Below are 27799 nucleotides of genomic sequence, written 5' to 3' on the forward strand. Positions count from 1 at the left end.
ACAGTTACAGTAACTCATTCCCCTATACTGCCATAGGAATGTGGAGTGGAGAGCGGAGCACCTCATACTTATGACAATGGCATATGGCATGGCTCCTTTGTCCCAATTGGATCAACCCACAACCTTACCCGACCCCCTTATCCTCCTTATCTGAAATTCCCGCATGGAGTTAGTGAAAACTGGAGTGCCTTCTGGCAATTAAGTTAAGATTGATATTACATCTTCTCTGAGAGTCTTGTCACTTATGGTTAATGGTCCTAGAATTAAGAGCACACACTTTACAATATGTATTTATTATGCTAAAATAATTTATGTAGCATTTCCTTGAGAAAACCATTTCCCATTAGATAAGGCTCACTTGTTTTAGAAATTCGGAATACCCTACTGCTTTTTTTTTGCCAACCATAGTAAAACAATAAGTCCCACCTGGGCATGCCTGACGTGGGTGCGAAAGGGTTAAAACTGATATATTGCCATAATCCAAGGACAGTCCTAGTAATGGGTTCCTTAAAATATACCATAAATAACTTCTATGAACACAGCAGTTATATTGCATTTCTTCCACTATTCATGGCATCCTTTCTCTGCAAATATGTATATTAAACACAATTTGGTTAGACGGATTCCCAGGGAACTATCATGCCTATAAGCTCCTTACGGGGCCAGTGTAGGTCATTAACACATGCTACTATGTTGCTTTCAGAGGTTTCAAATGTATACATAGGTCCTTACGCACTTGTATTAGTGCATGTGCTTATTTAATTATTCAAGTTTCCTATATGGAATATATAATGAACTTAACAACCAAAATATGGTTCCTTCTAAGCTAACAAAATGTAGCCGATGTTTTTGTTTCTTTGGAACTCTTAAATGGACAATAAAAAAGTACATGGATCCCTTGTTGGTTTACTCACAGAAAACCATTTTGACTAAAGGAACTTCAGATTTTAGGATAGATCATGAAATTTTAGCCCATATCCAGAGAAATTGCACAAATCAACATGCCGGCTCCTAGGTGCTGCATCAGCTGTCCCTAGCATTTTCGATGGACAGATTTGCACAGCTGCTTGTGTGCGGCTCTGCATTATCATCCATCTCTGAATCAGGCCCTGAGTTTGTTGCTCCCCTTAGTGCGGCAATATTTCCGGGATAGTGTTTAGCTAGGGTACTTGACAGTAGCTAATGTAGACTTTCAATGGTGTTAAATATTATGTTGAAGCTCCTCCTAGGGCAGTGGTCGAGGAACAGGGGTATATTACCCCATTTGGGGTAAAACTGAAATTCCTGGGGCGGGAGTAATGGACGGACAGCCGGGCATGCATATGAATCATTGCATGCCCGGCTGTCCTTCCATTACCCTCAAGAATGGAGGTCACTGGTGCGTGGTGCAGCGGCGCACCCGCCGCACTTGACATCAGTGACCTTCAGCCCGGCGCCGCAGGGATGCTCAAAGCCAGACGCCCGCTGAGATGTTATTACCAACGGGCGCCCGGCTCCCTCCCTGCAGCGCCACGTTAGCCAGAGGCTGGAGTTCTCTTCTGAACTCCAGCTTCCGGCTCTCTCCATGTGCACTATGGGAGAGACGTCATGACGTCTCTCTCATAGTTCCGAGGAACAGCCGGGCAGACAGGCCGGCGGCGGATGCAGGAGCGGGGATTAAGGTAAGTGTTTTGTTTTTTTTGTACAAGAGGCACTACAGGGGCATAACTATGGGGGCACTACTACAGGGGTATTACATGGGGGCACTACTACAGGTGCATTATATGGGGGCACTACTACAGGGGCATAACTATGGGGGCACTACTACAGGGGCATTATATGGGGGCAGTACTACAGGGGCATAATATGGGGGCACTACTACAGGGGCATTATATGGGGGCAGTACTACAGGGGCATAATATGGGGGCACTACTACAGGGGCATAACTATGGGGGCACTGCTACAGGGGCATAACGATGGGGGCACTACTATAGGATTTCCTTCCTTTCAAATCAAGGGGGTAACGTCGGCATATCTAAATATATTTTGGGGTAAAAGGTAAAAAAGTCCCCTGACCCCTGTCCTAGGGGATTATGTAGTTTCTTGATTAAATAGCTACAGATGTTGCTAACTTACTGAGAGAAAATTACAATTTGCCTTTCAATTACCAGTTTGGGCAGAGAGACAAATGTGGTCGGGTGTAGCTCTAAGAAAATATGGAAGTACGGTTAGCTTTCCCTTTCACTGATTATACCTTGCTTGAATTTACCCAAGTCTGGACTATAGTTAATTGATTATGTGAGCAGGGTGAGATTAGGGTTAAATCTCGCCTGTATTATATGAGACCCAATCTCTCCCTTCCTGATGCTGTTGCTTTCCCTGGCAGTTGTTGGGGACTGTGCTGTCAGTTACTGTATATTCACGGGGGGGGGGGGGGGTGAACTGTGAGAAGTAGGGCTGGCAGTATCAGTAACAGCTGATGGCAGTGTGTGCAGGGCTTTATTAGGCTCACTGCACCTGCAACCCGCTAAACACTAGGGGGTACATTTACTAAGATGGGAGTTCTATTAAGAAGTGATGTTGCCCATAGCAACCAATCAGATTCTACTTCTCATTTATCTAGCACCGTCTAGGAGATAATACCTGGAATCTGATTGGTTGCTATGTGCAAAATCACTTCTTAATTTACCCCCTGGAGTCTCTGCTTCAGATCTGCCAGGAATGCTCGGCTGCAGACAGGAACCGGATCCATCCCCTGCTGGTTGATCGACATCTCTCCCTCATTCTTGTCACTGCCTTTTCACTGAAGACAGCACTCTTTCTCTGGTGGCCACTGAGCACTGCATGATCGAAACACTGTCCCAACTTAAGGCACCGTTTTCCAGCAGAGCTGCCCGCTGCCATCCATCCTCACTCCTCTCCAGGTACAACAACACACACCAACTGCCCCCAACTGCCCCCTTCCACTCCCTCGCTTACAAGTGCACATGGGCTGCCATTGGGCTCGCACCAGGCTGCTCCCACAGAAGGCACGTAGCAGCACTTCGGCATATATACTAAGGCCCCCATTTATCACTGATATTAAACACCAGCGCAATTTTTCGTTTAGTATCACCGTGATACAAACAAAAAATGTACTTGTATTTAACAAAATGTACCCCTCCGGCAATGTCCTGCAAAGTCCTCGTCCTCAGCAGAGTGCACCGCTGGTCAGCTGGCAGCCTAACGCTGCCAGCGACGTGGCTCCAGTGTTATGCGCAAGCACGATGGTCCATCTGCGCATGTGCATGACACGGGGACCCGGCAGTGCCTGTAAGGCTTTGCTGAAGCTGCAAAGGCACCACCGGGTCTCCATTGCCGGCAATGGGGCCCGCATTGATCTCGCCATCTAAAAGATGGCGAGAGCGATGCTTGACAAACAGCGGTAATCTTAGATTACCACTGTTTGTTAAATACAGAAACCTGGCATAACCCCTTTAGCGAGTGATGATAAATGGGGGCATAAGTATGCTGTGTTCATATATGACCCGCGGAGCTTTTATCAACATATTTATCAACATTGGCTTTCTCCCACACTAATGCTACCTGCTCCTGCCACAGTCTTCCGTTCCGCTGTCCAGGGCACTTACAGTCATGAAATGGTGTGCACCCTTATAGTGATAAATATGGCAGGGTATCACACATACACCTGTTCCTAGTGTACATCAAACTCCTTCTATCCCAACCCTATGTTACCCATCACTCTTTCTCCCCTTCTCTAACCTGCCCCCTGTTCCTACTTACCTAAACACATGTATAGCTCACACTTCTGTTTAGTTGGAATTTGTTAAATGTTCAGTTCTGAATTAGGAAAAGAGTATTGTCACATGTGGGGGCACATGTGTGTGTAATTGTGTGGGAAGGGGGGTAACTGCCACAGTGATTCCTATTAACAAAAAAGAAATATATTTAAAGACAGAACACAAACTCCTGTAATCAACAACCGATTACTGGAGAAATATGAAAGAGAAGGATTGTAATTTTTATTACCATCACACTCATGGATAGACTATTACTTAATGCAACTTTATAACATACATTAATTATAGATCACAGATATTGGTACTAGTGCACAAACTGAGCAAGCCCCAGACAACATTCACTGCTGCATAAATACAAGATTTGTAAGGCCAAGATAATCTATAACTAATACAGGAGAGCTTTCTTCTATTGACAGAGTTTAGAGATAAAACTCATGGCAGTTCAAGGCAAGGCCAAGATAACGCGATACCCAACACCACGCGCCCGCACCTCCCAACTCCCAGGATATTCCGGATAATCAAATCTAAGTAGGTAAGAATGCTTTGCATTGGCATCATACTCACAAAATTGGGACTGTCCCACCCATGATGGGACTTTCAGGAGCTGTGCATTTTGTTTGGGTGATGTTACGCTCATGCGAATGCCACTGATGAATTCACTCAGAACCAGTGACATCACTGAGGCATAGAGTGACAGTGCTTCCTATTCCTAATTAATTGGTATGCCCAAGTTTCATGAATATTTATTTGACATTATGACATTTTTCTCACACTCAAGGATTTGTGGCCAAATATCAGTAGGTACACTAGAATTGGTACTGTATATCAAAATCTGTAACTATATAGAGAATATACTTTTATTAGTCAATTAAAAAATTCACGCATTTCTTATCAGTTTATGTGATTGTATAATTAAAATCTATATTGCAGAAACATCACTCTGATGGTATTTACAAACAACAATAAAGTTTATTTATTCTGGATTTCCAGACAATTATTGATCTAGTCTAGTATAACCAACACCTTCTGATATTTATGGGAATAGTCTGGAGAGATAAATCAGCAGTGCCATCTACTGTCTGAAAATGGGTTCTGAATTTATGTCTGTCTGAGGAAATAAGTACCTTCCTTGCTGGCTAAAATCATTCATCAGCTCTTCCTGATTTGCAAAGACTGTCCCAGGTTTTGATGGTTTGTTCCGAACAAACAGACTCATTAACTCACACTTGCACTGAACCATAGCAACCAATCATACACTTATTTTTATTGTCTAAAGGCCCCCATACATCAGCAATCTGAAAACCACAACTGAACAATTAGAAGATTTTTGTCCGATTTTAGGATTTCCCAATCTAGCAATCTGCGCCCATACATTACAGATCTTATTCAAACCCCTTTTACACCAGAGTTAAAACCCGGGTTATTGCAGGGTTAACCTTGGTTGCTTCTGGGTGTAAAAGGGGCCAGGGTTGGATTCCCGGGTTGAGTGAACCAGCAATCCAACCCCGGTAATTTGCAGGGTTTAACACGGGAAAAACCCGTGAAACCCTGCAGTGTAAACGGCACGATCTGGGTCACGATGACCCGAATTCTGCCTCATCCCGCCTGATTGGCCGTCTTCAGTGGTGCTTGGAGATGTAGTCATCTCCAAGCATACACTGCAACGGCGGTAGAGCCGGGTCACTGCAGACCCGGCTCCGGTGTGAATGGCGCCGACTCGGGAATATCCTGGGTCGGCGCCGCAGTATGAAAGGGTTAAGTTCCGGGTCTGATCGGGATTGGAACCCTGTTCCAACCCTCAGGTCAGACCCGGAACTGTGGCGTAAGAAAAGTATCATTGATTTTCAGATCATTTTCAGCAAACACAGATCTGCCAATCTTGAAAGGCCCATCATTTTACTAGTAAAGTTCTGCAAATCTGCTGATCATCTCCATACACTAGCAATCTACAGCCCCACTTGATCTGTGAAATTCAACATGTTGGAGAATCTGATTTACCAATTCCAATAATTATTTTTTTTTGTGATTTTACAGCAAATTTTGTGCTTAAATGCAATGTTAGTAAATGGGATCTAACATCTCTGGATTTTTAAATTCAACAAAGCACCCTATATAACTTCCTTTGTTTTGATTAATGACTGTATGCAGTGGTCATTATCTGCTTTTTTGTTTATATAATAAAATTAACAATTTTCCAAGCTGGTTAGGGAACAACTTTAAAGGGGTAAATAATGCACAGCTGGCAGCAACAAATACAGACCTTGTTTAATCAGAGGTGCACAGAGGCAGATTCAGGGGGGAGGAAATCGGGTTGTGTGTCATTTCTGGCACAATTTTGGTACGTTACACTCAGTATCAGCCCTATAAAGTAGAAATGGTATTATATTTTTGGTACATAAAACCAGCTTAAAAGAAGGGTCCCTGGAGACATTACACTGTATGTTGTCCATAAATACTCCCAATCCTTTTACCTTCTATAATTTTTCTTGGGCATAACAAAGATTTATAGACTTATTTCCCTCATCAATCACTTTACAGTCTAGAGAATCCCCATTTTCAGGTAGGTTACCATTTTCTATGTTAAATTGCTTTCCACCATTATATGCAGCTGTGCTGCTTTCTCCTCATTTGACACTAGTAACCATACTCAACAAGCATCATCATCTGAGCAATAAACTGGGATTGTTGTATTTGATTTATGTGTTTATAGTGTAGTGTTAAAAAATCATCTAATCTTAATTTCACACTATCACAATTGCAAAGCTTCAAGAGGCAGGGCCTGATTAAGGGTGGGCGACAAGGGTGCACAGAGGGGCCCCCACAGAGCCAATACGGCAAGCCGCGCCCCATATCACTCGCAAATTTCGGGATTACGGCTCAAGGGGGCGGGGCCTAATTATGTAATGTGCCCGCTTTCATTATCAACCAGCAGCTCCTGCATGTAAGTGTGTATTTGTACTGTTTTTATGTGTAAGTATGTGTTAATGTGTAAATATGTGTATGTATTTGTTATAGGGGTGAGCGGGTTCGGATTTCTGAAATCCGAACCCCCCCGAGCCCCCCCGATCCGAGTCCGATCCGAGTCAGGCTCGACTTTTCCCGCCTGACTCGGATCTGAAATCGAGGCAAAACGTCATCATCCCGCCTTCCGAGTCTCGCGGGTTTTGGATCCTATATAAGGTACCCGCGTCGGCGCCATTTTCTCACTCGGCTGTGGACAGTGAAGAGGGAGGGTGGGAGTTAGGGCTGTGTAGTGTAGTGTAGTGTAGTGCTGCTGTTGTCCACTACTTCAAAGTCCATAGGGGCTGGCTGTGTTGTGCTGTGCTGCTGTTGTTAATAGGGGCTGTGTCCACTACTTCAAAGTCCATAGGGGCTGGCTGGACTGTGTTGTGCAGTCAGTTCTCCATAGGGGCTGTGTCCACTCCAAAGTCCTGTGCAGTGTCCCAGTCCTAAAGGGGTGCTGAAGTGTTGTCCAGGGGGTGCTCTGTCCATCAGGGGTGCTCCCCCCAAGTGCTAAAAAAATAATATATTTTCTGTTTGTGAATTGTGTGCGCAGTAGCCGCACGTGCATCAACAAAGTAGTGCCAAGCGTGCGCCTGTGTCATAAGTAAAGGGCCGGCTGGCTTGACCGTTAAGGGTGCTGTAACCCCCGAAAGTACACTCCTGTCCAAACCAAAAAAAAAATTATTTTCTGTGTTTGTGAATTGTGTGCGCAGTAGCCGCACGTGCATCAACAAAGTAGTGCCAAGCGTGCGCCTGTGTCATAAGTAAAGGGCCGGCTGGCTTGACCGTTAAGGGTGCTGTAACCCCCGAAAGTACACTCCAGTCCAAACCAAAAAAAAATTATTTTCTGTGTTTGTGAATTGTGTGCGCAGTAGCCGCATATGCATCAACAAAGTAGTGCCAAGCGTGCGCCTGTGTCATAAGTAAAGGGCCGGCTGGCTAGACCGTTAAAGGGTGCTGTATCCCCCGAAAGTACACTCCAGTCCAAACCAAAAAAAAAATTATTTTCTGTGTTTGTGAATTGTGTGCGCAGTAGCCGCACGTGCATCAACAAAGTAGTGCCAAGCGTGCGCCTGTGTCATAAGTAAAGGGCCGGCTGGCTTGACCGTTAAGGGTGCTGTAACCCCCGAAAGTACACTCCAGTCCAAACCAAAAAAAAAATTATTTTCTGTGTTTGTGAATTGTGTGCGCAGTAGCCGCACGTGCATCAACAAAGTAGTGCCAAGCGTGCGCCTGTGTCATAAGTAAAGGGCCGGCTGGCTTGACCGTTAAAGGGTTCTGTAACCCCCAAAGTACACTCCAAACCAAAAAAATATATATTTTCTGTGTTTGTGACTTGTGTGCACTGTGGCTGCACGTGCATCAACAAAGGAGCAGCGCCAAGCGTGCGCCTGTGTCCCATAAGTAAAGAGCCGGCTGGCTCATTTCTTAAAGGGTGGTGTAACCCACAAAGTGCACTACTCTCCAGCAAAAATAAAAAAATATATATATCAATATAACATAAATGGAGGACCAAACTTTCTCCGATAAAAATAAAATAGGGAAAGATCAAGAACCACTTCCTCCTAGTGCTGTTGCTGCTGCTGGGAGTTGTTCATCATCCCAGAGAGGAAGTAGGAACATCACTACTTTTACTAAACAATTGACCCTCCAACAGTCCCTAGCGATGAGGATGAAGTACGACAGCAGTCATCCTGAAGCAAAACGTATAACTGAGGCCTTGACTGCTATGTTGGTGTTAGACGTGCGTCCGGTATCCGACATTAGTGCAGTGGGATTTAGACAATTGATGGAGGTAGTGTGTCCTCGGTTCCAAATCCTGTCTAGATTCCACCTGCATCCTCAAAGCAGCAGCGACAAGCGTGCGTCTGTCTGTTAAAGGGTGGTGACACCCTCAAAGTGTGCTACACAAACAATTAAAATATTGTTCTTTTTTTTTCTGTCTTTGTGAATTGTGTGGGCTGTAGCCGCACCTGCATCCTTAAAGCAGCAGCGACAAGCGTGCGTCTGTCTGTTAAAGGGTGGTGACACCCTCACAGTGTGCTACACAAACAATTAAAATATTGTTCTTTTTTTTTCGGTCTTTGTGAAATGTGTGGGCTGTAGCCGCACCTGCATCCTTAAAGCAGCAGCGACAAGCGTGCGTCTGTCTGTTAAAGGGTGGTGTAACTCTCAAAGTGCTCCAAAAAATAAAAAACTATTTTTTTAATGTGTTTGTGACTTGTGTGCGATGTAGCCGCACTTGCATCCTCAAAGCAGCAGCGACAAGCGTGCGTCTGTCTGTTAAAGGGTGGTGACACCCTCAAAGTGTGCTACACAAACAATAAAAATATTCTTCTTTTTTCTGTCTTTGTGAATTGTGTGGGCTGTAGCCGCACCTGCATCCTTAAAGCAGCAGCGACAAGCGTGCGTCTGTCTGTTAAAGGGTGGTGACACCTCAAAGTGTTCTACAGAAACAATTAAAATATTGTTCTTTTTTTTTCGGTCTTTGTGAAATGTGTGGGCTGTAGCCGCACCTGCATCCTTAAAGCAGCAGCGACAAGCGTGCGTCTGTCTGTTAAAGGGTGGTGTAACTCTCAAAGTGCTCCAAAAAATAAAAAACTATTTTTTTAATGTGTTTGTGACTTGTGTGCGATGTAGCCGCACTTGCATCCTCAAAGCAGCAGCGACAAGCGTGCGTCTGTCTGTTAAAGGGTGGTGACACCCTCAAAGTGTGCTACACAAACAATAAAAATATTCTTCTTTTTTCTGTCTTTGTGAATTGTGTGGGCTGTAGCCGCACCTGCATCCTTAAAGCAGCAGCGACAAGCGTGCGTCTGTCTGTTAAAGGGTGGTGACACCCTCAAAGTGTGCTACACAAACAATTAAAATATTCTTCTTCTTTTTTCTGTCTTTGTGAATTGTGTGGGCTGTAGCCGCACTTGCATCCTCAAAGCAGCAGCGACAAGCGTGCGTCTGACTGTTAAAGGGTGGTGTAACCCTCAAAGTGTGCTCCACAAACAATAAAAATATTCTTTTTTTTTTTCTGTCTTTGTGAATTGTGTGGGCTGTAGCCGCACTTGAATCCTCAAAGCAGCAGCGACAAGCGTGCGTCTGTCTGTTAAAGGATTACATCAGTGACAGAATCCAAGTAGGCATGTCAGACAGTCCGTACCTGTACTGGCAGGAAAAAGAAGCAATTTGGAGGTCCCTGTACAAACTGGCTCTATTTTACCTGAGTTGCCCCCCCTCCAGTGTGTACTCCGAAAGAGTGTTTAGTGCAGCCGGGAACCTTGTCAGCGAAAGGTGTAGGAGGTTGCTTCCACAAAATGTGGAGAAGATGATGTTCATAAAATGAATTATCAACTCTTCCAGGGAGACCAGCCTCCAGAACGTACAGAGGGACCTGTGGTTCCAGCAGGGACGAATTAATACTCTGTGAGGATGAGGATGTACACACTGAAGAGGGTGAGGAATCGGTGGATGTGGAGGATGAGGATGACATCTTGCCTCCGTAGAGCCAGTTTGTGCAGGGACAGATAAATTGCCAGCTTGTTTTGTGGGGGCCCAAACGAACCAATCATTTCAGCCACAGTTGTGTGGCAGACCCTGGCGCTGAAATGATTGGTTTGTTAAAGTGTGCATGTCCTGTTTATACAACATAAGGGTGGGTGGGAGGGCCCAAGGACAATTCCATCTTGCACCTCTTTTTTTTCTTTGCATTATGTACAGTTTGGGGCCTAGTTTTTCAATGCCATCCTGTCTGCCACTGCAGTTTCATGCCTAGATGGGTCACGTGTTTGTGCCGCCCACTCGTGTCGCTTAGCATAGTCATCCAGCTACCTCGGTGCAACCTTTTGGACATAAAAACACTATTGTGAGGTGTGAGGTATTCAGAATAGACTGGAAATGAGTGGAAATTAAGGTTATTGAGGTTAATAATAGCATAGGAGCAGAAAAACCTACAAATTCTGTGATTTTAGCTGTTTTTATGCTTTTTTAAAAAAAATACAGATCCAAAACACAAAACCCAGAACCCAAAACACGGAAGGGTGGTTTTGGCAAAACCAATCCAGATCCAAAACACGAAGAAAGATCCAGATCCAAAACCAAAACACAAAACACGAAAAGTGGCCGGTGCACACCCCTAATTTGTTAGTGTGTATATTAGGGGTGTGCACCGGCCACTTTTCGTGTTTTGTGTTTTGGTTTTGGATCTGGATCTTTCTTCGTGTTTTGGATCTGGATTGGTTTTGCCAAAACCACCCTTCCGTGTTTTGGGTTCTGGGTTTTGTGTTTTGGATCTGTATTTTTTTGAAAAAAAGCATAAAAACAGCTAAAATCACAGAATTTGTAGGTTTTTCTGCTCCTATGCTATTATTAACCTCAATAACCTTAATTTCCACTCATTTCCAGTCTATTCTGAACACCTCACACCTCACAATAGTGTTTTTATGTCCAAAAGGTTGCACCGAGGTAGCTGGATGACTATGCTAAGCGACACGAGTGGGCGGCACAAACACGTGACCCATCTAGGCGTGAAACTGCAGTGGCGGACAGGATGGCAGTTTGAAAAACTAGGCCCCAAACTGTACATAATGCAAAGAAAAAAAAGAGGTGCAAGATGGAATTGTCCTTGGGCCCTCCCACCCACCCTTATGTTGTATAAACAGGACATGCACACTTTAACAAACCAATCATTTCAGCGCCAGGGTCTGCCACACAACTGTGGCTGAAATGATTGGTTCGTTTGGGCCCCCACAAAACAAGCTGGCAATTAATCTGTCCCTGCACAAACTGGCTCTACGGAGGCAAGATGTCATCCTCATCCTCCTCATCCACCGATTCCTCACCCTCTTCAGTGTGTACATCCTCATCCTCACAGAGTATTAATTCGTCCCTGCTGGAACCACAGGTCCCTCTGTACGTTCTGGAGGCTGGTCTCCCTGGAAGAGTTGAATTGTTGAAGTTGTATGAACATCATCTTCTCCACATTTTGTGGAAGCAACCTCCTACGCCTTTCGCTGACAAGGTTCCCGGCTGCACTAAAAACTCTTTCGGAGTACACACTGGAGGGGGGGCAACTCAGGTAAAATAGAGCCAGTTTGTACAGGGACCTCCAAATTGCTTCTTTTTCCTGCCAGTACAGGTACGGACTGTCTGACATGCCTACTTGGATGCTGTCACCGATGTAATCCTTTAACAGACAGACGCACGCTTGTCGCTGCTGCTTTGAGGATTCAAGTGCGGCTACAGCCCACACAATTCACAAAGACAGAAAAAAAAAAAGAATATTTTTATTGTTTGTGGAGCACACTTTGAGGGTTACACCACCCTTTAACAGACAGACGCACGCTTGTCGCTGCTGCTTTGAGGATGCAAGTGCGGCTACAGCCCACACAATTCACAAAGACAGAAAAAAGAAGAAGAATATTTTAATTGTTTGTGTAGAACACTTTGAGGTGTCACCACCCTTTAACAGACAGACGCACGCTTGTCGCTGCTGCTTTAAGGATGCAGGTGCGGCTACAGCCCACACATTTCACAAAGACCGAAAAAAAAAGAACAATATTTTAATTGTTTGTGTAGAACACTTTGAGGTGTCACCACCCTTTAACAGACAGACGCACGCTTGTCGCTGCTGCTTTAAGGATGCAGGTGCGGCTACAGCCCACACAATTCACATAGACAGAAAAAAAAAGAACAATATTTTAATTGTTTCTGTAGCACACTTTGAGGGTGTCACCACCCTTTAACAGACAGACGCACGCTTGTCGCTGCTGCTTTGAGGATGCAAGTGTGGCTACATCGCACACAAGTCACAAACACATTAAAAAAATATTTTTTTATTTTTTGGAACACTTTGAGAGTTACACCACACTTTAACAGACAGACGCACGCTTTTCGCTGCTGCTTTAAGGATGCAGGTGCGGCTACAGCCCACACATTTCACAAAGACCGAAAAAAAAAGAACAATATTTTAATTGTTTGTGTAGAACACTTTGAGGGTGTCACCACCCTTTAACAGACAGACGCACGCTTGTCGCTGCTGCTTTAAGGATGCAGGTGCGGCTACAGCCCACACAATTCACATAGACAGAAAAAAGAAGAAGAATATTTTTATTGTTTGTGTAGCACACTTTGAGGGTGTCACCACCCTTTAACAGACAGACGCACGCTTGTCGCTGCTGCTTTAAGGATGCAGGTGCGGCTACATCGCACACAAGTCACAAACAAATTAAAAAAATAGTTTTTTATTTTTTGGAGCACTTTGAGAGTTACACCACCCTTTAACAGACAGACGCACGCTTGTCGCTGCTGCTTTAAGGATGCAGGTGCGGCTACAGCCCACACATTTCACAAAGACCAAAAAAAAAAGAACAATATTTTAATTGTTTGTGTAGCACACTTTGAGGGTGTCACCACCCTTTAACAGACATACGCACGCTTGTCGCTGCTGCTTTAAGGATGCAGGTGCGGCTACAGCCCACACATTTCACAAAGACCAAAAAAAAAAGAACAATATTTTAATTGTTTGTGTAGCACACTTTGAGGGTGTCACCACCCTTTAACAGACAGACGCACGCTTGTCGCTGCTGCTTTAAGGATGCAGGTGCGGCTACAGCCCACACAATTCACAAAGACAGAAAAAAGAACAATATTTTAATTGTTTGTGTAGCACACTTTGAGGGTGTCACCACCCTTTAACAGACAGACGCACGCTTGTCGCTGCTGCTTTAAGGATGCAGGTGCGGCTACAGCCCACACAATTCACAAAGACAGAAAAAAAAGAACAATATTTTAATTGTTTGTGTAGCACACTTTGAGGGTGTCACCACCCTTTAACAGACAGACGCACGCTTGTCGCTGCTGCTTTGAGGATGCAGGTGGAATCTAGACGGGATTTGGAACCGAGGACACACTACCTCCATCAATTGTATAAATCCCACTGCACTAATGTCGGATACCGGACGCATGTCTAACACCAACATAGCAGTCAAGGCCTCAGTTATACGTTTTGCTTCAGGATGACTGCTGTCGTACTTCATCCTCATCGCTAGGGACTGTTGGAGGGTCAATTGTTTAGTAAAAGTAGTAATGTTCCTACTTCCTCTCTGGGATGATGAACAACTCCCAGCAGCAGCAACAGCACTAGGAGGAAGAGGTTCTTGATCTTTCCCTATTTTATTTTTATCGGAGAAAGTTTGGTCCTCCATTTATGTTATATTGATATATATACGTGTGGCTAAAGCGCACACAAACACAGAAAATATTATTTTATTTTTGCTGGAGAGTTGTGCACTTTGTGGGTTACACCACCCTTTAAGAAATGAGCCAGCCGGCTCTTTACTTATGGGACACAGGCGCACGCTTGGCGCTGCTCCTTTGTTGATGCACGTGCAGCCACAGTGCACACAATTCACAAACACAGAAAATAAATTTTTTTTTGGTTTGGACTGGAGTGTACTTTCGGGGGTTACAGCACCCTTAACGGTCAAGCCAGCCGGCCCTTTACTTATGACACAGGCGCACGCTTGGCACTACTTTGTTGATGCACGTGCGGCTACTGCGCACACAATTCACAAACACAGAAAATAATTTTTTTTTAGGTTTGGACTGGAGTGTACTTTCGGGGGTTACAGCACCCTTAACGGTCAAGCCAGCCGGCCCTTTACTTATGACACAGGCGCACGCTTGGCACTACTTTGTTGATGCACGTGCGGCTACTGCGCACACAATTCACAAACACAGAAAATAATTTTTTTTTGGTTTGGACTGGAGTGTACTTTCGGGGGTTACAGCACCCTTTAACGGTCAAGCCAGCCGGCCCTTTACTTATGACACAGGCGCACGTTTGGCACTACTTTGTTGATGCACGTGCGGCTACTGCGCACACAATTCACAAACACAGAAAATTATTTTTTTTTTGGTTTGGACTGGAGTGTACTTTCGGGGGTTACAGCACCCTTAACGGTCAAGCCAGCCGGCCCTTTACTTATGACACAGGCGCACGCTTGGCACTACTTTGTTGATGCACGTGCGGCTACTGCGCACACAATTCACAAACACAGAAAATAATTTTTTTTTTGGTTTGGGCTGGAGTGTACTTTGGGGGTTACAGCACCCTTTAACGGTCAAGCCAGCCGGCCCTTTACTTATGACACAGGCGCACGCTTGGCACTACTTTGTTGATGCACATGCGGCTACTGCGCACACAATTCACAAACACAGAAAATAATTTTTTTTTTGGTTTGGACTGGAGTGTACTTTCGGGGGTTACAGCACCCTTAACGGTCAAGCCAGCCGGCCCTTTACTTATGACACAGGCGCACGCTTGGCACTACTTTGTTGATGCACGTGCGGCTACTGCGCACACAATTCACAAACACAGAAAATAATTTTTTTTTTGGTTTGGACTGGAGTGTACTTTGGGGGTTACAGCACCCTTTAACGGTCAAGCCAGCCGGCCCTTTACTTATGACACAGGCGCACGCTTGGCACTACTTTGTTGATGCACGTGCGGCTACTGCGCACACAATTCACAAACACAGAAAATAATTTTTTTTTTGGTTTGGACTGGAGTGTACTTTCGGGGGTTACAGCACCCTTAACGGTCAAGCCAGCTGGCCCTTTACTTATGACACAGGCGCACGCTTGGCACTACTTTGTTGATGCACGTGCGGCTACTGCGCACACAATTCACAAACACAGAAAATAATTTTTTTTTTGGTTTGGACTGGAGTGTACTTTCGGGGGTTACAGCACCCTTAACGGTCAAGCCAGCCGGCCCTTTACTTATGACACAGGCGCACGCTTGGCACTACTTTGTTGATGCACGTGCGGCTACTGCGCACACAATTCACAAACACAGAAAATAATTTTTTTTTGGTTTGGACTGGAGTGTACTTTCGGGGGTTACAGCACCCTTTAACGGTCAAGCCAGCCGGCCCTTTACTTATGACACAGGCGCACGCTTGGCACTACTTTGTTGATGCACGTGCGGCTACTGCGCACACAATTCACAAACACAGAAAATATATTATTTTTTTAGCACTTGGGGGGAGCACCCCTGATGGACAGAGCACCCCCTGGACAACACTACAGCACCTCTTTAGGACTGGGCCACTGCACAGGACTTTGGAGTGGACACAGCCCCTATGGAGAACTGACTGCACAACACAGTCCAGCCAGCCCCTATGGACTTTGAAGTAGTGGACACAGCCCCTATTAACAACAGCAGCACAGCACAACACAGCCAGCCCCTATGGACTTTGAAGTAGTGGACAACAGCAGCACTACACTACACTACACTACACAGCCCTAACTCCCACCCTCCCTCTTCACTGTCCACAGCCGAGTGAGAAAATGGCGCCGACGTGGGTACCTTATATAGGATCCAAAACCCGCGAGACTCGGAAGGCGGGAAGATGACGTTTTGCCTCGATTTCAGAATCCGAGTCAGGCGGGAAAAGTCGAGCCTGACTCGGATCGGACTCGGATCGGGGGGGCTCGGGGGGGTTCGGATTTCAGAAATCCGAACCCGCTCACCCCTAGTGTATATATGTGTTTGTGTGTATATAGGTGTATGTATGTGTTTGTGGGTATATATGTATTATTGTATATGCAGTATGTGTTAGTGTGTGTATACTGTGTATGTATTAGGGGTGTGCACCGGCCACTTTTCGTGTTTTGTGTTTTGGTTTTGGATCTGGATCTTTCTTCGTGTTTTGGATCTGGATTGGTTTTGCCAAAACCACCCTTCCGTGTTTTGGGTTCTGGGTTTTGTGTTTTGGATCTGTATTTTTTTTTTAAAAAGCATAAAAACAGCTAAAATCACAGAATTTGTTGGTTTCTCTGCTCCTATGCTATTATTAACCTCAATAACCTTAATTTCCACTCATTTCCAGTCTATTCTGAACACCTCACACCTCACAATAGTGTTTTCATGTCCAAAAGGTTGCACCGAGGTAGCTGGATGACTATGCTAAGCGACACGAGTGGGCGGCACAAACACGTGACCCATCTAGGAGTGACACTGCAGTGGCAGACAGGATGGCAGTTAGAAAAACTAGGCCCCAAACTGTACATAATGCAAAGAAAAAAAAGAAGTGCAAGATGGAATTGTCCTTGGGCCCTCCCACCCACCCTTATGTTGTATAAACAGGACATGCACACTTTAACAAATCAATCATTTCAGCGCCAGGGTCTGCCACACAACTGTGGCTGAAATGATTGGTTCGTTTGGGCCCCCACAAAACAAGCTGGAAATTAATGTGTCCCTGCACAAACTGGCTCTACGGAGGCAAGATGTCATCCTCATCCTCCTCATCCACCGATTCCTCACCCTCTTCAGTGTGTACATCCTCATCCTCACAAAGTATTAACTCGTCCCCACTTGAATCCACCACCACAGGTCCCTCTGTACCTTCTGGAGGCTGGTCTCCCTGGAAGAGCTGATAATTCATTTTGATGAACATCATCTTCTCCACATTCTGTGGAAGCAACCTCCTACGCCTTTCGCTGACAAGGTTCCCGGCTGCACTAAACACTCTTTCGGAGTACACACTGGAGGGGGGGCAACTCAGGTAAAATAGAGCCAGCTTGTACAGGGGCCTCCAAATTGCCTCTTTTTCCTGCCAGTACAGGTATGGACTGTCTGACATGCCTACTTGGATGCTGTCACCGATGTAATCCTCCACCATTCTGTCAATGGTGACAGTATCATATGCAGTGACAGTAGACATTTCAGAAATTGTTGCCAGGTCCTTCAGTCCAGACCAGATGTCCAAACTTGGTCCTGCCTGCCCTGCATCACCGCCAGCGGGTTGCTTAGGATACCTAAGTTTTTTCCTGGCAGCCCCAGTTGCGGGAGAAAATGAAGAAGGAGCCGTTGACGTGTCACGTTCCGCTTCAGCTGACAGTGTGTTCACCAGCAGGTCTTTGCACCTCTGCAGGCTTGTGTCGGCCGGAAAGAGAGACACCACATAGGCTTTAAACCTAGGATCAAGCACGGTGGCCAAAATGTAGTGGTCTGATTTCAACAGATTGACCACCCTGGAATCCTGGCAAAGCGAATGAAGGGCTTCATCCACAAGTCCCACATGCCGAGCGGAATCGCTCCGTCTTAGCTCCTCCTTCACTTTCTCCAGCTGCTTCTGCAAAAGCCTGATGAGGGGAATGACCTGACTCAAGCTGGCTGTGTCTGAACTGACTTCACGTGTGGCAAGTTCGAAGGGCTGGAGAACCTTGCACAACACGGAAATCATTCTCCACTGCGCTTGAGTCAGGTGCATACCCCCTCCTTTGCCTATGTCATAGGTGGATGTATAGGCTTGTATGGCCTTTTGCTGCTCCTCCATCCTCTGAAGCATATAGAGGGTTGAGTTCCACCGCGTCACAACCTCTTGCTTCAGGTGATGGCGGGGCAGGTTCAAGAGTGTTTGCTGGCGCTCCAGTCTTCGGCACGCAGTCGCTGAATGGCGAAAGTGGCCAGAAATTTTTCGGGCCACCCAAAGCGTCTCCTGCACGCCCCTGTCGCTTTTCAGAAAATTCTGCACCACCAAGTTTATTGTGTGAGCAAAACATGGGACGTGCTGGAATTTGCCCAGATGTAATGCCCGCACAATATTGGTGGCGTTGTCAGATATCACAAATCCCCAGAAGAGTCTAAGTGGGGTAAGCCACTGGGCGATGATTTCCCTCAGTTTCTCTAAGAGGTTGTCGGCGGTGTGCCTCTTACTGAAACCGGTGATACACAGCGTAGCCTGCCTTGTAACGAGCTGGCGTTTCTGAGATGCTGCTACTGGTGACGCTGCTGCTGTTGCTGCGTAAGGTGATACATCTACCCAGTGGGCTGTCACAGTCATATAGTCCTTAGTCTGCCCTGTTCCACTTGTCCACATGTCCGTGGTTAAGTGGACATTGTGTACAACGGCATTTTTCAGGACACTGAGGACACTTTTTCTGACGTTTCTGTACAGTCTCGGTATCGCCTGCCTAGTGAAGTGGAATCTAGACGGGATTTGGAACCGGGGACACACTACCTCCATCAATTGTCTAAATCCCACTGCACTAATGGCGGATACCGGACGCACGTCTAACACCAACATAGCAGTCAAGGCCTCAGTTATACGTTTTGCTTCAGGATGACTGCTGTCGTACTTCATCCTCCTCGCTAAGGACTGTTGGAGGGTCAATTGTTTAGTAAAAGTAGTGGTGTTCCTACTTCCTCTCTGGGATGATGAACGACTCCCAGCAGCAGCAACAGCAGCAGCGGCAGCAGTAGGCGTAGCAATGCAGGATCCTCCAGAGGAATCCCGGATAGGAGAGTCAGTCATGCCAGTGACATGGCCTGCAGGACTACTTCCGATCCTGACTAAGGAGGAAATTGACGAGGAGGGAGTTGATGGTGTGGTTTGCAGGCGCTTGGATACAACAGGACAACGGGATTTAGGTGTCCCTGGACTGCTTACGGTCTTAGCCAAAGTTTCTGAACTTGACAGTAACTTTTTATGAACGCGCTGCAGGTGCCGTATAAGGGAGGATGTTCCTAGGTGGTTGACGTCCCTACCCCTACTTATTTCACCTTTACATATGGTACATATGGCAAGACAGTTGTTGTCTGGATTTGGATAGAAATATTGCCAGACCAAAGAGGTGGAATGTTTGGTCTTCTGCCCAGGCATGACCGTGATGGGCTTTTTCATCCCACGGACAACAACTGTCTCCCCCGGAGCCTGATTTAAACAAACCACATCACCATCAGAATCCTCCTCGCCAACTTCCTCCTCAGCGCCAGCTACACCAGTATCCTCATCCTGTTGTACTTCAACAGTGACATCTTCAATTTGCATATCAGCAAGTGGACTGTGGGTGCTCCTTTCAGCACTTGCAGGGGGCGTGCAAATGGTGGAAAGAGCCACCTCTTCCCGTCCAGTGCTGGGAAGGTCAGGCATCGCAACCACCACCACACTTGGACTCTCCTTGGGGATTTGTGATATCTTCTTAGAAAGCACAGTTCTTCGCTGTGCTTTTGCCAGCTTAACTCTTTTGATTTTTTTAGTGGGAGGAGGGCTTCCATCGTCATGTGAAGCTGAACCACTAGTCATGAACATACTAGGGATCGACCTTAGCCGTTCCTTGCCACTCCGTGTCGTAAATGGCATATTGGCAAGTTTACGTTTCTCTTCAGCTGATTTAAATGTCTTTTTCAAGGTCATTTTCCTGAACTTTGCCATTTGGGATTGTATGTGCCCTCTACTATGACATTGGGCATCGGCCTTGGCAGACGACGTTGATGGCATGTTATCGTCTATGTCATGACTAGTGGCAGCAGCTTCAGCACTAGGAGGAAGTGGTTCTTGATCTTTCTCTATTTTATTTTTATCGGAGAAAGTTTGGTCCTCCATTTATGTTATATCGATTTGATATATACGTGCGGCTAAACACAGAAAATAATTTTTTTTTTGGTTTGGACTGGAGTGTACTTTGTGGGTTACAGCACCCTTTAACGGTCAAGCCAGCCGGCCCTTTACTTATGACACAGGCGCACTCTTGGCACTACTTTGTTGATGCACGTGCGGCTACTGCGCACACAATTCACAAACACAGAAAATAATTTTTTTTTGGTTTGGACTGGAGTGTACTTTCGGGGGTTACAGCACCCTTAACGGTCAAGCCAGCCGGCCCTTTACTTATGACACAGGCGCACGCTTGGCACTACTTTGTTGATGCACGTGCGGCTACTGCGCACACAATTCACAAACACAGAAAATAATTTTTTTTTGGTTTGGACTGGAGTGTACTTTCGGGGGTTACAGCACCCTTTAACGGTCAAGCCAGCCGGCCCTTTACTTATGACACAGGCGCACGCTTGGCACTACTTTGTTGATGCACGTGCGGCTACTGCGCACACAATTCACAAACACAGAAAATAATTTTTTTTTGGTTTGGACTGGAGTGTACTTTCGGGGGTTACAGCACCCTTTAACGGTCAAGCCAGCCGGCCCTTTACTTATGACACGGGCGCACGCTTGGCACTACTTTGTTGATGCACGTGCGGCTACTGCGCACACAATTCACAAACACAGAAAATAATTTTTTTTTTGGTTTGGACTGGAGTGTACTTTGGGGGTTACAGCACCCTTTAATGGTCAAGCCAGCCGGCCCTTTACTTATGACACAGGCGCACGCTTGGCACTACTTTGTTGATGCACGTGCGGCTACTGCGCACACAATTCACAAACACAGAAAATAATTTTTTTTTTGGTTTGGACTGGAGTGTACTTTCGGGGGTTACAGCACCCTTAACGGTCAAGCCAGCCGGCCCTTTACTTATGACACAGGCGCATGCTTGGCACTACTTTGTTGATGCACGTGCGGCTACTGCGCACACAATTCACAAACACAGAAAATAATTTTTTTTTGGTTTGGACTGGAGTGTACTTTCGGGGGTTACAGCACCCTTTAATGGTCCAGCCAGCCGGCCCTTTATTTATGACACAGGCGCACGCTTGGCACTACTTTGTTGATGCACGTGCGGCTACTGCGCACACAATTCACAAACACAGAAAATAATTTTTTTTTTGGTTTGGACTGGAGTGTACTTTCGGGGGTTACAGCACCCTTAACGGTCAAGCCAGCCGGCCCTTTACTTATGACACAGGTGCACGCTTGGCACTACTTTGTTGATGCACGTGCGGCTACTGCGCACACAATTCACAAACACAGAAAATAATTTTTTTTTTGGTTTGGACTGGAGTGTACTTTCGGGGGTTACAGCACCCTTAACGGTCAAGCCAGCCGGCCCTTTACTTATGACACAGGCGCACGCTTGGCACTACTTTGTTGATGCACGTGCGGCTACTGCGCACACAATTCACAAACACAGAAAATAATTTTTTTTTTGGTTTGGACTGGAGTGTACTTTCGGGGGTTACAGCACCCTTAACAGTCAAGCCAGCCGGCCCTTTACTTATGACACAGGCGCACGCTTGGCACTACTTTGTTGATGCACGTGCGGCTACTGCGCACACAATTCACAAACACAGAAAATAATTTTTTTTTGGTTTGGACTGGAGTGTACTTTCGGGGGTTACAGCACCCTTTAACGGTCAAGCCAGCCGGCCCTTTACTTATGACACAGGCGCACGCTTGGCACTACTTTGTTGATGCACGTGCGGCTACTGCGCACACAATTCACAAACACAGAAAATATATTATTTTTTTAGCACTTGGGGGGAGCACCCCTGATGGACAGAGCACCCCCTGGACAACACTACAGCACTCCTTTAGGACTGGGACACTGCACAGGACTTTGGAGTGGACACAGCCCCTATGGAGAACTGACTGCACAACACAGTCCAGCCAGCCCCTATGGACTTTGAAGTAGTGGACACAGCCCCTATTAACAACAGCAGCACAACACAGCCAGCCCCTATGGACTTTGAAGTAGTGGACAACAGCAGCACTACACTACACTACACAGCCCTAACTCCCACCCTCCCTCTTCACTGTCCACAGCCGAGTGAGAAAATGGCGCCGACGCGGGTACCTTATATAGGATCCAAAACCCGCGAGACTCGGAAGGCGGGATGATGACGTTTTGCCTCGATTTCAGATCCGAGTCAGGCGGGAAAAGTCGAGCCTGACTCGGATCGGACTCGGATCGGGGGGGCTCGGGGGGGTTCGGATTTCAGAAATCCGAACCCGCTCACCCCTAGTATGTATAAGTGTTAGTGTGTTTGTATGTGTTTATGTGTTTGTATACTGTATATGTGTGTTAGTGTGTATGTTATATATAAAATATACATTTGCTGCATATATATATATGTGTGTATATGTGTGTGTGTGTGTGTGCGCGTGTTTAACAGAAGGCAAGTAATCGGGGAGGGGGGGATGGGTAGGCTCCGTGTGGCGGGGAAGGGGTTTGGGCTCTGTATGGCTTGGTGGGGGCCACAACTTGGTTGCCCCATGGCCCCCAACAAGCCTTAATCCGGCCCTGTCGAGAGGCCTAGGTGGCCCCCAGGTCCCTTGGCCGTTCAGATTAAATATCCATACCAGCACTTCTGCTTATCAACTTTGACCATTGACCTGCTCAAAATATAAGTGTAATAACACGTCATATGCATATTTGCTACAACAATTATAGACACACCTTATATTCACAGCAGGTGTGTGGGCCATATCTCTTTACACACTTGGCCACACACCTAACCACACTTATCCCCTTATCATAGTACCCCACTGAATTTTTTCTTTATCCACTACGGGGGACGCACAAACTTTTTTTGGGCAATTGGCCACAATGGGAGATTGTATTTATTTGGAGGGAGCCCAATAAAATAATAACTCACTTTCAATTTTGAAACTTTTTGAATGTACTGCCAAAGAGAGAAACATTTTTGCATACTTTAAACAATGTGAAAGTACATGTTGGGAGAGAAATATGTGGCCATGTCACCTCTATATTTCATCTCCACCCCTCAACTGTAAAAGATTGGTTGGGTGGGTGATTTACTCACACAGAAGCAGGGGCATATTAAGAAAGGAGGGGGCCATGTACAGTCTCCTTCTTGGGCCCCTCCTCTCTACGCGGTGGCCTGCAGCACACTGAGCACACTGGTTGTGAAGGGAAGGGGGAGACACTGGGATTGGGGAGGGGGTCTGTGAGATGGTAGGGGTTTGAGGGACATTGAGCTGGTTATGGGGGGGCTTGGGGGGAAACAGTGATATAAGAGAGGGACACTGCTGAGCTAGATGAAGGGACAGTAAGATGGGGGTGCACTGGGCTGGATGGGAAGGGAGGGCAGTCAGATTAGGAGTTTGAAGGGTGAACACTGGGCTCAATGGGGTGGGCACTGTTACTGGGCTGGCTGTGGGTTTTTAAGAGGTGGTTGTTGATGTTCCTATCCAGTATGCCTAGCCCCCGCACACTGGAACAGCATCCATAGCTGCCCACAGCAGCCAACAGAGCAGATCGCATGAGCAACACCTCAGCTCCGGCTGCTCATGGGATCTAGGAGGCTGTAGTGGAGGTCCAGGAGCCGGGTTGACAGTGGAGTGAAGTGGCAGTGCGTCGCGATGCAGCGTGGCCTGGTGGGGTGGGACTGCCGGGCTGTCAGTCTCAGGAAGCTGTCTGAACAGAGGCTGCTGAACTGATTGGAGGCGGGGCTTCTCTCCAGCTCAGTGAACATGAGCTGAGGCCGCCCCGCCTCCCAATCAGCACTGACCGGGACATAGTAAAAAAAAAAAAAAGAAAAAACAGAAAAAAATTGATTTTAGTGGTCCCAGCATGGTCCAGCCCACCAGGGAAAGTCCCGGTGAAGTCTACTGCCAATCCGCCCCTGCATGTCAGTGCACATAAGTTGTCTTCTTATTATTATTTATCAAACAAGGGAGAAGTCAGGACAGATAGTGTACAAGCCTTAGGCCCCCATTTATCAACGAAGGCAAATACCAGCAGAATTTTTAGTTTAGTAGCACTGTGATACAAACAAATAAATCCACTGGTATTTACCAATACTTACAACTTTGGCGAAGTCCCGCGTAGTTCCAGCAAACTCCTCTGCTGGGCTTCTGGCTCCAATGTAATGCGCATGACATGGCAGTGCCTGGAAGGCCTAACTGAAGCCCGAAGGGCAGCACCGGGTCCCCATTGTTATCAATGGGGTCCAGAATGCTCTCGCCATCTAAAGATGGCAAGAACGATGCTGTGATAAACAGCGATTGTATCCAGAAACGAGGGAATAACCCCTTTAGCGAGCGCTAAAGAGTTTATGCATCATTGATAAATTGGGGCCTTAGATAGCAGAACTGGTCTTAACACTAATACCTGACTGTGAAATGTATTGGGAGGCAGCAGGGTACCAGGAGGCAGATAACAGGAACGTGTCTATGGAAATTGCTTTGTATAAAGAATGGTAACAAATATCTGTACTCTGCTCTGATTGTAGACAAGGTTTACATCCATTTATTAAGATAGTTTTTCTCGCCTGTGCATTTGGATTTTGAAAGATCATCATAAAAACAAGTATTTCCTCCATTCCATAATGTTTGTGATTATGGCGTGTTTTGTATCAATGTCATTGCCCCTATTTTCATGTGTAGTTATCACTAGAACTGGCTACTTTGTGGTATGGACCAATACAAGATCTCTCATATCCCTGGGAAATAGTGATGGGGTATACTTCCCTTACAGTAACTCCCTCCACTGTGAACAGTTCTGTATTCCGCAATGCATTCTTGCATTATGTTTCTATTTGTTATGTACACTTTAGTATTTATTGAAGGTGATGATTTAAAAAAACAAATGGCCTGGTGCAAAGTTGGTAGCCAAATGGGTACAAATTACGCCAACAAATAATGCACCCCAAAAATCACATATTTGTGCATTTATAGAGCTATGCACATCTCTAGGTGTGTCCAGATCTACATGTGCAGCATATGAAGCCTAGTATGTAACAAGTCACCATCACTGCCGTGTAATGAACCTGCCTTATAGCAGGTGTAAAAGTACATCTGATATCATACTCGTATGTGTATAATTGCTGTTCTGAATGAGACGCATTAGTGTAATACAACATTACTATTTACATTATCATTTGCCTACATGAGAACACTCCTCCCTGCCACCATCCTCCTGTCTGGTCATAAAGTTTGATGTGTGCATAAGTGTCCCACTCTGCAATCATGTGTTACGAAAAGTTGGCTTTCTGTGTATGACCAGTGCCAAAATACATCTGTTTATGTGTGATTATGGCACTTAAGTATCATTATGATTTACTAGAAGCTGAAGGGTATATAAGAGAGTATAAGAGATATACCTTGACCTTAGTTAAGAAATGCGGTCTGGGCCAAATTTCCAAGCTCCAAAAAGCTTAGCTTTTCAGTGCTTGGTCCTGGAAATAATCCCCATCTGAAGATGGTGTTGGCCATTCTGTCCCTAGGGTAGATGCATCAAACCCTCTAAAGAGGGAAAGTGGATAAAGTGCCCGAAGTAACCAATCAGCTTTTAGCTAGCATGCATCAAGTCCACTCTATAAAATGATAGCTTGAAGCTGATTGGGCAACTTCTCCACCTATCCTCATTACATCTCCCCCAGGAGAGAGCATCACCAGAGAAAGACATTCTAATCCCTCCCCAGCAGCCTCTATGCTCCTCCCCTCCATTCTATCGCAATGTCATTCTGCACATGCACAACCTGATGGCTGCCACCAATGATAAAGAGGCTGCTATATAATCTCTGTGCTTGCTCAGTGATCCCTGTTATATCTAGTAAATCATGTGGTACTGCTTTGCATATAATGAAAGGAACACACGTTATATGGCAATTTAATGAACCTAGGTCCTGATTCAGACCCGCTCGGTGCTGCTGGCAGCTCGCAGGGTCTGTGGGCGTTTTTTTTTCTTTCTCCAGGCCACTCACAAAGCTGTGGGTGTTCACCCTCAGCTTGTGCGAGCGGACTGGAGACCGTCACGATTATCGCGACCATCGGGCTTGCGACGAGACCCTGGGGTAGGGTCTCGGCTGCCACAAGCCCGAGTGGACTCCCTGCTGTAATAGAGCAGGGAGTCCACTAAGCAGAAGTTCCTAAAGGAACGCCTGCGTTTGTGCAGCCACCCCCACTACCCGCCTACAAAACGGGGCGAGCTGTCACTCACTATCGACAGCCGCCCCGTCTTTGTAGCGAGCCCAGCAGCGGCTGAAGCTCAGTCGCTTGTCGGGGCTCACGCATGTGCACGCCGGACGCGGCGCCTGCGCAGGGCCAAAACATCGAGCCGCTTGCGAGCGGCTCTGAATTGGGCCCCAAGTCCGTCAGGGTTGTGAGAAGGGTTTTCAAATAAAATAGCAGCATGCAGCTAGAAACTTCTGAATAATTACTTGTAACCAGATTTATTCTGACATTCAACTAAACAATTGGACCAAATTTCCATTTTAGAGAACCGTACAGTAGAAAAGCTGGTGGTGACTAAGTCTGTTTGGCATTGCTAGTCGGATTAATGCACAAAAGACACAATGATGCATATTTTCATTGGCAATGCGCTGCAGAGATTATTGTAGCATTTGGTATCATAATGCAGCAGCCTCTTATTTGTTTACCTTAGTTTACATTCCTCAGTAACTGAGAGCAGAGCTTCATATGGATCTCATCAGCCATCTGCAGGCAGCCACATGAGTGATTGGAGCGTAGCTCTCAGTGATTGGGAACACTTATTAAGGCTCCTAAGTGATAAAACTGGAGATGGAGCAATAATCTTATGGCCAATGAAATGCTTGTGTGTGTATCGCTCCTGAGTTTTCCATTTGTTTTTATTGGGAAAGTACAAGGTGGAAATTCATTTTACCCGGTCAACTACAAGAGTCGGAAAACTAAACGCAGACTTTCATTATGGTCCATTTTGCTACTTTAACCGTGATAAGACATGACATAGATTGGATGGGAGAAATCTACTTAATCCACATTGTTTCATTTAGCGTTAAACAAATGCATTTGTTCACTGCCCTGTAACAATTGTCAGTGTATACACTGTAATAGTCTGACTACATTGCTAATTTATCTGTTAATCACTACAAACACATTTGGCCTCATTTCAGAAACCGCTGGGTCTTAAACCACATGCTGAGAGAATAAAGAGGAGAAAGAGACTGACATTTTGCATTGACTAAAGAAGTGACTGCTGGCATTGTAGCAGTGTTGAAGTCGGAGACAGAACTGGGGGAGATGTATCAACCATTGGAGAGATAGAAAGTGGAGAGAGATAACGTACCAACCAATCAGCTTCTAACTGTAATTTTTAAAACACAGCCTGTATAATGACAGTTAGAAGCTGATTGGTTGGTACTTTATCTCTCTCCACCTTATCTCTCTCCAAAGTTTGATACATCTAGCACATTTCAAACAAAGCATGTATGGCATCTGGCGGTCCCTGACACTTGAGTGGTATGGTCACCTAGGAGGATGCAGCAATGTCCCGTCATGGCATAAATTCCAAAGATGCGCAACACAGAGGGGGCATGGTCACAGCATCAGCGAGG

This window comes from Taudactylus pleione, unplaced genomic scaffold, assembly GCF_031769625.1.
Source record: "Taudactylus pleione unplaced genomic scaffold, aTauple2 ptg000129l, whole genome shotgun sequence".
Lineage (NCBI taxonomy): Eukaryota > Metazoa > Chordata > Amphibia > Anura > Myobatrachidae > Taudactylus > Taudactylus pleione.